General features: G+C 37.6%; 1 long non-coding RNA gene across 1 annotated transcript; it reads left to right on the top strand.

The window, feature by feature from the left end:
- The first annotated feature begins 1,875 nt into the window (after window positions 1-1,875).
- On the top strand, window positions 1,876-3,286 carry LOC307009832. The gene is made up of 3 exons (XR_013800114.1): window positions 1,876-2,024; window positions 2,265-2,444; window positions 2,569-3,286. It is a non-coding gene; the product is annotated as an uncharacterized lncRNA (long non-coding RNA).
- Window positions 3,287-8,260: the final 4,974 nt, after the last annotated feature.

Below are 8,260 nucleotides of genomic sequence, written 5' to 3'. Positions count from 1 at the left end.
AAGAGCAACTGTTGCTTCTCTGAGAGTGGTTACCACTGGCAACCACAGACCATCTGTCAGCGTGCCGTGAATCTGTTGCCAGAGTAAAACAGAGTATGAATGGTTGTCTTTATGAGATGGTAGTGGGTGGATATGAAGTGTGCATGGCAGAGGACCATGTTTCATTGAGTCAAATGATGGCACAAAATGTTTTTAATGGCACTCAAATACACTAATGATAATGTTGGACTATGCCAGGCTAATCTGTGACATTGGTAATGTAGGATGTAATGTTTATTTGGTTGGTTTGGGATTCCAAGGTCCTTACCAAAGCGGCTACCTGTGTTTTTTTGAAAATCCGCCTGAAAACCTTGACCTTGAAAACAGAATGAAGTGCAGAAAAGAAAGATTGAAATAAATTCTGAGCATTACTGAAATACTAGACGCATACAGGCAGGAGCTGAATCAATTCAGACAGAGGTAGATTTTCTTATAATACACTTATATAAAATGTGGTACATTACATAACATTTATATAATCATATAACATTTCCATATTGAAAAAAAATGTGAGAGATTTTGTATGAACAATGAACATTAAGAACAAAAGGTTTGTCAGCTCCATATCTGTGGGTTTTTTATTACTAATGGTATTAGTGGATTAGTGCTCAGTAATGCCACCTAGAGGCCGGTGATATAGGCTATCACACACTATCACACACAGATATTTAGTATAGCTTTTTTGGTCTGGTGTGCAATTGATGTTGATGCAAATTAGGTTGAAAATATTAAGATTTTATTAAGTTATATTCTTCTTTTCCCTCAATTATAGTTCTGAACTGTTATTTTATTTATTTATTTATTCATCAACATATTGTTTTTAATATATATATATATATTTTTTTTATTAGTTTATAAATCAAATTTTAACGATTTATTTATATGTGACCCTGGACCACAAAACCAGTCACATGGGTCAATGTTATGAAATTAAGATTTATACGCCATCTGAAAGCTCAACAAATAAGCTTTCCATTGATGTATGGTTTGTTATGAGAAGACAATATTTGGCAGAAATACAACTATTAGAATATCTGGAATCTGAGGGGGCAAAAAATAGAAACATTTAGAAAATCACCTTTAAAATTGTCCATTTATGTTCACGATTGTGCTGCATTCACTCACAAAAATAAATGTTTTATATATTTACGGTAGGAAATTTACAAAATATCTTCATGGGACATGGGACATGGGACTTTACTTAATATCCTAATGATTTTTGGCATAAAAGAAAAATCGATAATTTTGACCCACAATGTATTGTTGACTATTGCCACAAATATACCCGTGCGATTATGACTGGTTTTGTGAATTTTTTCTTTAAACATTTCCACTGACCCCCCCTAGCACTTCCTTGGGGTCCCTTGCACTATTAAAACACCTTGCAAGTTTCATATCATCCTCAAAACATCCTCCTCATTATAAACAAAGTATTTATTTAATCAAGCTCCAAAAATGTTTGGATATTGTGGGATTCGTTACGTCACATGGACAAATACATTTGCATATGACTACCTCTGAGCTAAACATCGACGAATAGTTATGTATCATCACTGCATAGCCCTCGCCCACTGGCATTCAGTCGCTTAACAACTGACATTTGCCTGCAGTGGATGTGAGCGTGGCGTTGTGTCAATAGCAAATAGAAACCATTATAATTACTGACGCTGTCTACACTGGATACAGTATACAGATGCACGTTCAGTTTCTGGTATAATCCACGCACTTGAGTCTGTCGACAACAGGACAAATACAAGAGTAAACGAATGTTTGCGTTGACGCAGCCTGTTTAAACTGCTCATGTGTGTCTCTGTACTGACTTCAGATGGATCCCAGCATCGGAAACAAGTGGATGGTGTCCCAGATCACGTCGGACGATTATATGTTTGTTCGGAACATCAAGAAGAAGCCAACTGTATTGGATCTGACAGCAGCTGCATCATAAACCGGAAGTAAATTTCATGATGGTTTGTCTGTAAATGAAGGTATGGATAATGTTCAATTTTAAAATACTTACGTAATAGCAAGTATATATTTTAAAAACGTTATTAAGTGAACCTCAAGTAACATTAAAATAATGAAAAAAATCTATCTCATGACCTCTTTAAACATTATATATTTGTGTCCTCAATGCTTAAACAAAAGCTTTGATATTTGGTGCAGTGATTTTACGTCCTGCACTGCTGTTATGTATAATTGTATATCATTTATTTGACCTTAAAAAGCCTGCATAGGAATAACCTGCACTTCCTCCGTGGGCAATAGTGTGTGTGTTTGGTGCTGTGATCTGATTTCAAGCTGAAGAGCTGAATCACTTCACCCTCAAAGACCCCAGGGAGTCCCTGTCTGGATCACGCTCAAGCATCATGGGAAGATGACTCATACTAACACATGACATTGCAGAGGTGCACATTGCATTAAGACATGCCACAATTAAAACCCTGTTCATACACAGTAGTCTTATATGCTCACTTTATTCTTTCTTGAGTAACTGACAATGTGCCTCCCTCCCGATCTTCTCACACACAGAGACTATTCAAGAGGATGTCCGCCCGCCTCCCACCCACACTGCATCACACACACCCATGTGTGCATGTGAATTGTTGGACAATCAGTAGGAAGTGTGTGTGGGTGTGAAACAAGCGGCAGACTGCAGGAGCCATGGAGCTGCTGTGGGCAGAATAACCACTGGACTGCACGGAAATCTTAATGACAGTTCTGAGTGACATAATGCCAGTTGAACATGCACACATTTACACTGCTTCATTTGAAAGAAATTTCGCATGTGGTGTGTTATTAGTATGTTTAGTATGTATTGATAATATTCCATATACATAAATACCCAATATATAGAGTTCATTAGCTAGCATAGTCTTTCTCACAATGCAGTGGGTCTCTTGTTTGTTGTCTAATATGCAGCATATGGTTCAAACACTGCAGATTTATGAGCTATCGCCATTGTGAGCATTCCTTGTGTACTGAGGCACTCCTCAAGTTGTAATAAGGAAAGGGTAAAGTAGCCAACTGACAAATTAGTCCATAATAGGTGTAGTAGGTAATATAATATTAAAATGTAATATTATCTATAATTTTGAATGTTTTGACAGTAGCTACTTTCAGAGTATATGAATATTGCATACTGCACAAAAGATAAGAATAGTGTTGTCTCATGATGACCTCACTGTTGCATTTTTATTTCAGTAAGCACTATCAAGTTATCAATCCTGAAATAAATGTGACTGTTTTGCATCTTGGATCCAATCTTGTAAAAAAAAATCCAATCAAATAACAAGTCATGAACATAGTTGGGTTGAATCTAAAAATTGATATGAACCTCGTTATATTTTTTAAGGACCCATAATCAGATTAGTTTACTTTAGAAAATGTTGTGAGAATACTTTTTTAATACTTCTCTCGTTATTGACCAGAAAATAAGGTAGATGTAAAAGTGAACAAAAATGATTCCGCAGAAGGGCACCCCTTTCTCTCCCTTTCCAGAAGTTCTGGCTGAGGCTCATGTGCATTGTTACCCAATCAGTATTTCCTTGCTTGAATTTACAGTTGTCATGGTGAAAGAATACTTTACCCAATTTGTGAGCTTTCAATCTGAATTTATTGTGATGGGATAATATCCCACGTACCAAATTAGAATGGTAACACTCTTTCTGTTCATTTGTTCCTGCGGGCTGCATGCAAAAGCACAAACAAATACAGCACACTGATCAAAGGATAGATGTGAAGCTTTGAAGGGCTTTGGTGATTGTACTAAGTATGTAAAATGAGTCCAAATCAATTTGATTCTTCGAACCGTGTGTGTGTGTGTGTGTGTGTGTGTGTGTGTGTGTTTGTGTTTGTCTGTGTGTGTGTGTGTGTGTGTGTGCGCGCTCATGTTTTTCTCTATTTCAATTTCAGTTTCAATTTAAAATATTTATTCTTTATTGGCATAAGAAGTGTAGCAATAACAATACAATAATTTTAGAGCTAAATAATACATAAAATATAGAATAAAAAACTGAATCCGATGGCGAGCACTCCAGCTGTTGCCAACTGTTCCCTCACCCCCATGAAGTGTTGTTTAAGTGATGTCAGATTCATTTTGTGTACCAGGCTCCCCTGTTGAAAAAAAGAAGAAGAAGAAGAAGAATTTTTGAGACACTATGCTCACTAGCTATTATGTAATGGTGAGTTTCCAGTTCATTCATCATTCTGGAAATGTAACGTCAAGCTGAGCACGTTGCATTGTGGGATTCAGTATTCAGTGTGTGGTGGGTTTGTATGCTGCACATTTCAGCAAACATAGTTGGACAATCCATGCACATACAGTACTCTGCAGAGTATACAGTACAACTGCATACCACTCCCTTCAAACATAACATGCCTTTCTGATATGTTATTACAGAGAGGCCTAAGTTAGGAGCCAGAAGGTAGGTTTGGAAAAGTAATGAGTCTCCTAAATCGAAAATATCCTCCAACATTTTGAGCCATCTTGTGCATTAAATTAATTTTGTATGCAAAACACACAATACAGCTGCCTTTAAATGTTATGCAAAACTAGAACTGGCAAAGTACCTTACAGCACATTTGAATACATTAATGCAGATTAAAATGAAACCGCACAGTTTCTCTGAGTGCAAACATGCATTTCTTGTGCCATCAGGAAGTTTATCAGTGTCCTCACTCTGTCTGTCTGCCAGGTGTGAATTCAATCTGCGTTGCGTAATTAGTCTTGTCTTAGCAGCCATCTTGAGAAAAATAACCAGCAAACACTTATGAAAAAAACCCAGATTGGATCATGCCCTGTTAGATGTCAACAGCCAAATGAGCTGCATGCGTATGCATCAATAAAGTTGTTTACCGTACTCAAGAGAAGTAGTGCGACGAGGAAGTGTTCCAGAGGATGCCAATAAAACTGGTTAATTATAATCAGACATTTTCCAAATTCCAAACAGCATAACAAAATTAGTTAGTAAAGATGACTAATTTTAGGTAATGTAATCTGACTACTTTTTGATTACTTTTTTTAGATAATTTTTTAATCACATTGATTTGATATAAAAAAGGAAAGAAAATATATTCCATTCTTTGTTATCAGCAACATGAAGTGCATTAAACATTAAAATATGTAAGGGTTTCACAGACTGGGTGTGATGGAACTGCAGAGGGTTCGTAAGTTGAATGAAAAGTTACTAAGTAAATAAATCATCAAAATTAAATAATAATAAAACATTTATTTTAAAAAATGTAAAAAGTATTTGTTTACATGCATGTCATACGATATTAACAGTTATTGTTGACATTCCGCAAACGTACAAGACCTTGTGAACGTACATAAGCAATAGACTTTTATAGAAATTAAAAAAATAAGTACCGGTAGAATAAATAAATTATATGTACTGGGAGAATAACATGCAATCATGTAATCAATGAAAAAGTATCTGTAGTCTGCTTACAAATATTTTCAAATGTAATACAATCTTTTTACAAGTACTTAATCTTTGGAATCTGATGAACTAATCCAGATTACATGTAATCAGTTACTAACCAGCACTGATTCAATGTGCCAAAGGCATTAAAACAAATACATTTAACTCCAGCAAAGGCCTGTAATCGTCACATTGTTGTTTGTTTTATAGGGAAAGGGGTGTAGAATGCTTGACGTTCTGAGATTTATCTGGGTCTAGATTTGGCAAGTGTGCTGGCAAAACAGAGATTCTCATTTCTTACATTTTACATTGTCAATATGAAGAACCTGATGTGTTCAGACATGCAAAAGACTGAATGGTATTTGGCTATTTTCTTCTAGCTTGAATTGGGAGGACGAAAGCCTCAGGGCCTCAGTTATATTTATACTGCAGTTAAAGATTTGAGATTTGAGAACCAATACACAGCTTGAAACTAGGTCAAGGGTCAATTTCAAATGAATATGATACAAAATAAACACTGAATTGAAACATTATGTATACAGCCAAATTATTTCACTGGAATAAAAATGTATATTATTCACCCATTTCCATGGCATTGGATTAATAAACTTCTGCATACAATTGCAACAAAATGCAAGTTTAGACCTTCGTAATATTGTGTTGCTCATGAATCTTTAGTAGAGTCGAGAACAAAGGATTTTGAATGATGTATACCAGGTCAGGTCATCTTTGTGCATGGATGGACACAATGCCGCCATAACTCAGTAAAACTATTATCAGGAGTTCAAGAGCTTCAAGGATAGATTTCATAAGGCCACTCACTGCTCGGCCGCCTCTATGCTCTACAATAGAATGCAAATCAAAGCATGCACTTGCTTTGTTTTTGAAGCGACTGCTCTTTTATGTAGCACTATCATCTACTCCATAGCCATATGTTCTGAATCATATATCGTCTCTGCATTATGGCCTTAAGTTATTGCACATGCATACAGAGATGCACTCTGTTTACAACATACTGGATCTGAATGGGAGAAATTAATTATATATGGAGGCAAGACTGCATGGTGCTTTTGAAACATGTCTTTTCAGGTTTGTACATTAAGTCAACTATTTTAAAATATATATTCTGCATTCACACACACATCACCTAAACAATGCATCTATCACACAGACAGTAGAAGGCGCTAGAGTGCAGTACAATGCCCTGATGAAAAAACAAACAAACAAACAACAACAACAACAAAAAACACTTAAACCAGCAAAATGGTTTGTTAGAAAAAAACCAAAAAACCCATATTAAAGTATCAAATTAGATCTGACTGAGACCAGCTTAAACCACTAACCAACTGGATTGTACACTGGATTAATTAGATAATGATTAAGGGGTATTTTAGATATTATGGTCATATTTGAAGAAAAAAAAGTAACATAAACTATATTTATTTATTTATAAATATATATGTGCAGATAGCACCTTAAAGTGCAATTGCGTTTGTAGCCTACTTGGTGAATAAAACTTCCAGTCAAAAGTCCTTCCTTTTTTCTTCACAATTTCCTAACGGTAAACTGTTTTAAAGGCAGGGAAGGCAATTTGTTCCAGACACATTTTTTGTTGCTGGTTAAAAGTCTCTTCACATACTGATAGCAATCACTATGTTAAGTCTAAATGTATTTATATGTATAGCCTATATGTTGTCCGTGGAAGGTGTGGGACCATGAAATGTTCGTCCAATCATTGCATTCGATGGTACAATGTTCTACCTGCCTACACCTCCACCCTGCTCGCGCAGACATCACGCGTCATCCTTTCATGCTATGCAGAGTTAGACAGACGTCGGTCACAGAGCACCGCAAACAAACAGCAGCCACCTTCTACAGTTCCTCCTGAACCAAAAAAGTAGCGTATGCTGCATTCACACCATAACTAGCTTACTGTAATTTGTAAGAGATGGAAACCCGTGACGTTATACTTGGAGCGGTTCGTGACTCGAATTTATGGGTTTCATTGGCAACACTATCAACGTCGAAATGAATATGCATCAGTCAGTAAGTACAGGTCAGTGCTCTTTCAGTTGTATACATGCATTTTTATTGTAATGTTATGTGCTTTGAGACATGGAAGCTTAACACCGTCTCTTGTCTCGTGACGCTTTGCAGACTCTGCTGTGTGTGTTCATGTGTTTTGAAGGAGGCGTGGCTTTGGAGACGCTCTGAAGGGATAACGGTACGTTCACACGGGGCGTCAGCGTCAACGCTTCCCATTGACTTTGAATGGGTGACGTCAAGCGTTGCCGAAAAGGATTGTGGATCCGTCGGCGGCGCTTCACTGGCGTTGCTCGCGGCAGAAGTTGAGAATTTTTCAACTTCTGCCGCGAGCAACGCCAGTGAAGCGCCGCAGACCGAAGCGTCACGGCGGTGATCCACTTGTCCGTGCAACACTTCTGTCGCGCTGCACTCCACTATATTCCTATGGGTGACGTCAAGCGACTTTGACGCGCTCGCAAAGCATTCCGGGAAGGCGGCGCTTCATTTGAAAAAATGCCGCGCGTCAAAAAGCTGGCCGATGCCCATCTTTATGCAAATGAATTCCGTTGAACGCGAGGCGTCTATCCAATAGAAGCACGCACATGGAGACGGAGGGAAGTCTCTCGCGGGTCCTTTGTTTTTGACTGGCCGCTGGCTCAAAACCACGCCCATAGCGGTAAACTAGAAGAACGCCCATCAACGTTCACATGTGGGGTGGCGTTGCGACACCACACGACATTCGTGTCGGACAAGTGGATCAGTACCGTCACGGC

The sequence above is a fragment of the Phoxinus phoxinus genome (genome assembly GCF_949152265.1).
Source record: "Phoxinus phoxinus genome assembly, chromosome: 13".
In the NCBI taxonomy this organism is placed as follows: Eukaryota; Metazoa; Chordata; class Actinopteri; order Cypriniformes; family Leuciscidae; genus Phoxinus; species Phoxinus phoxinus.
The sequence above is the reverse complement of the archived record's forward strand: the minus strand, read 5'-3'. Positions and strand labels throughout refer to the sequence as shown.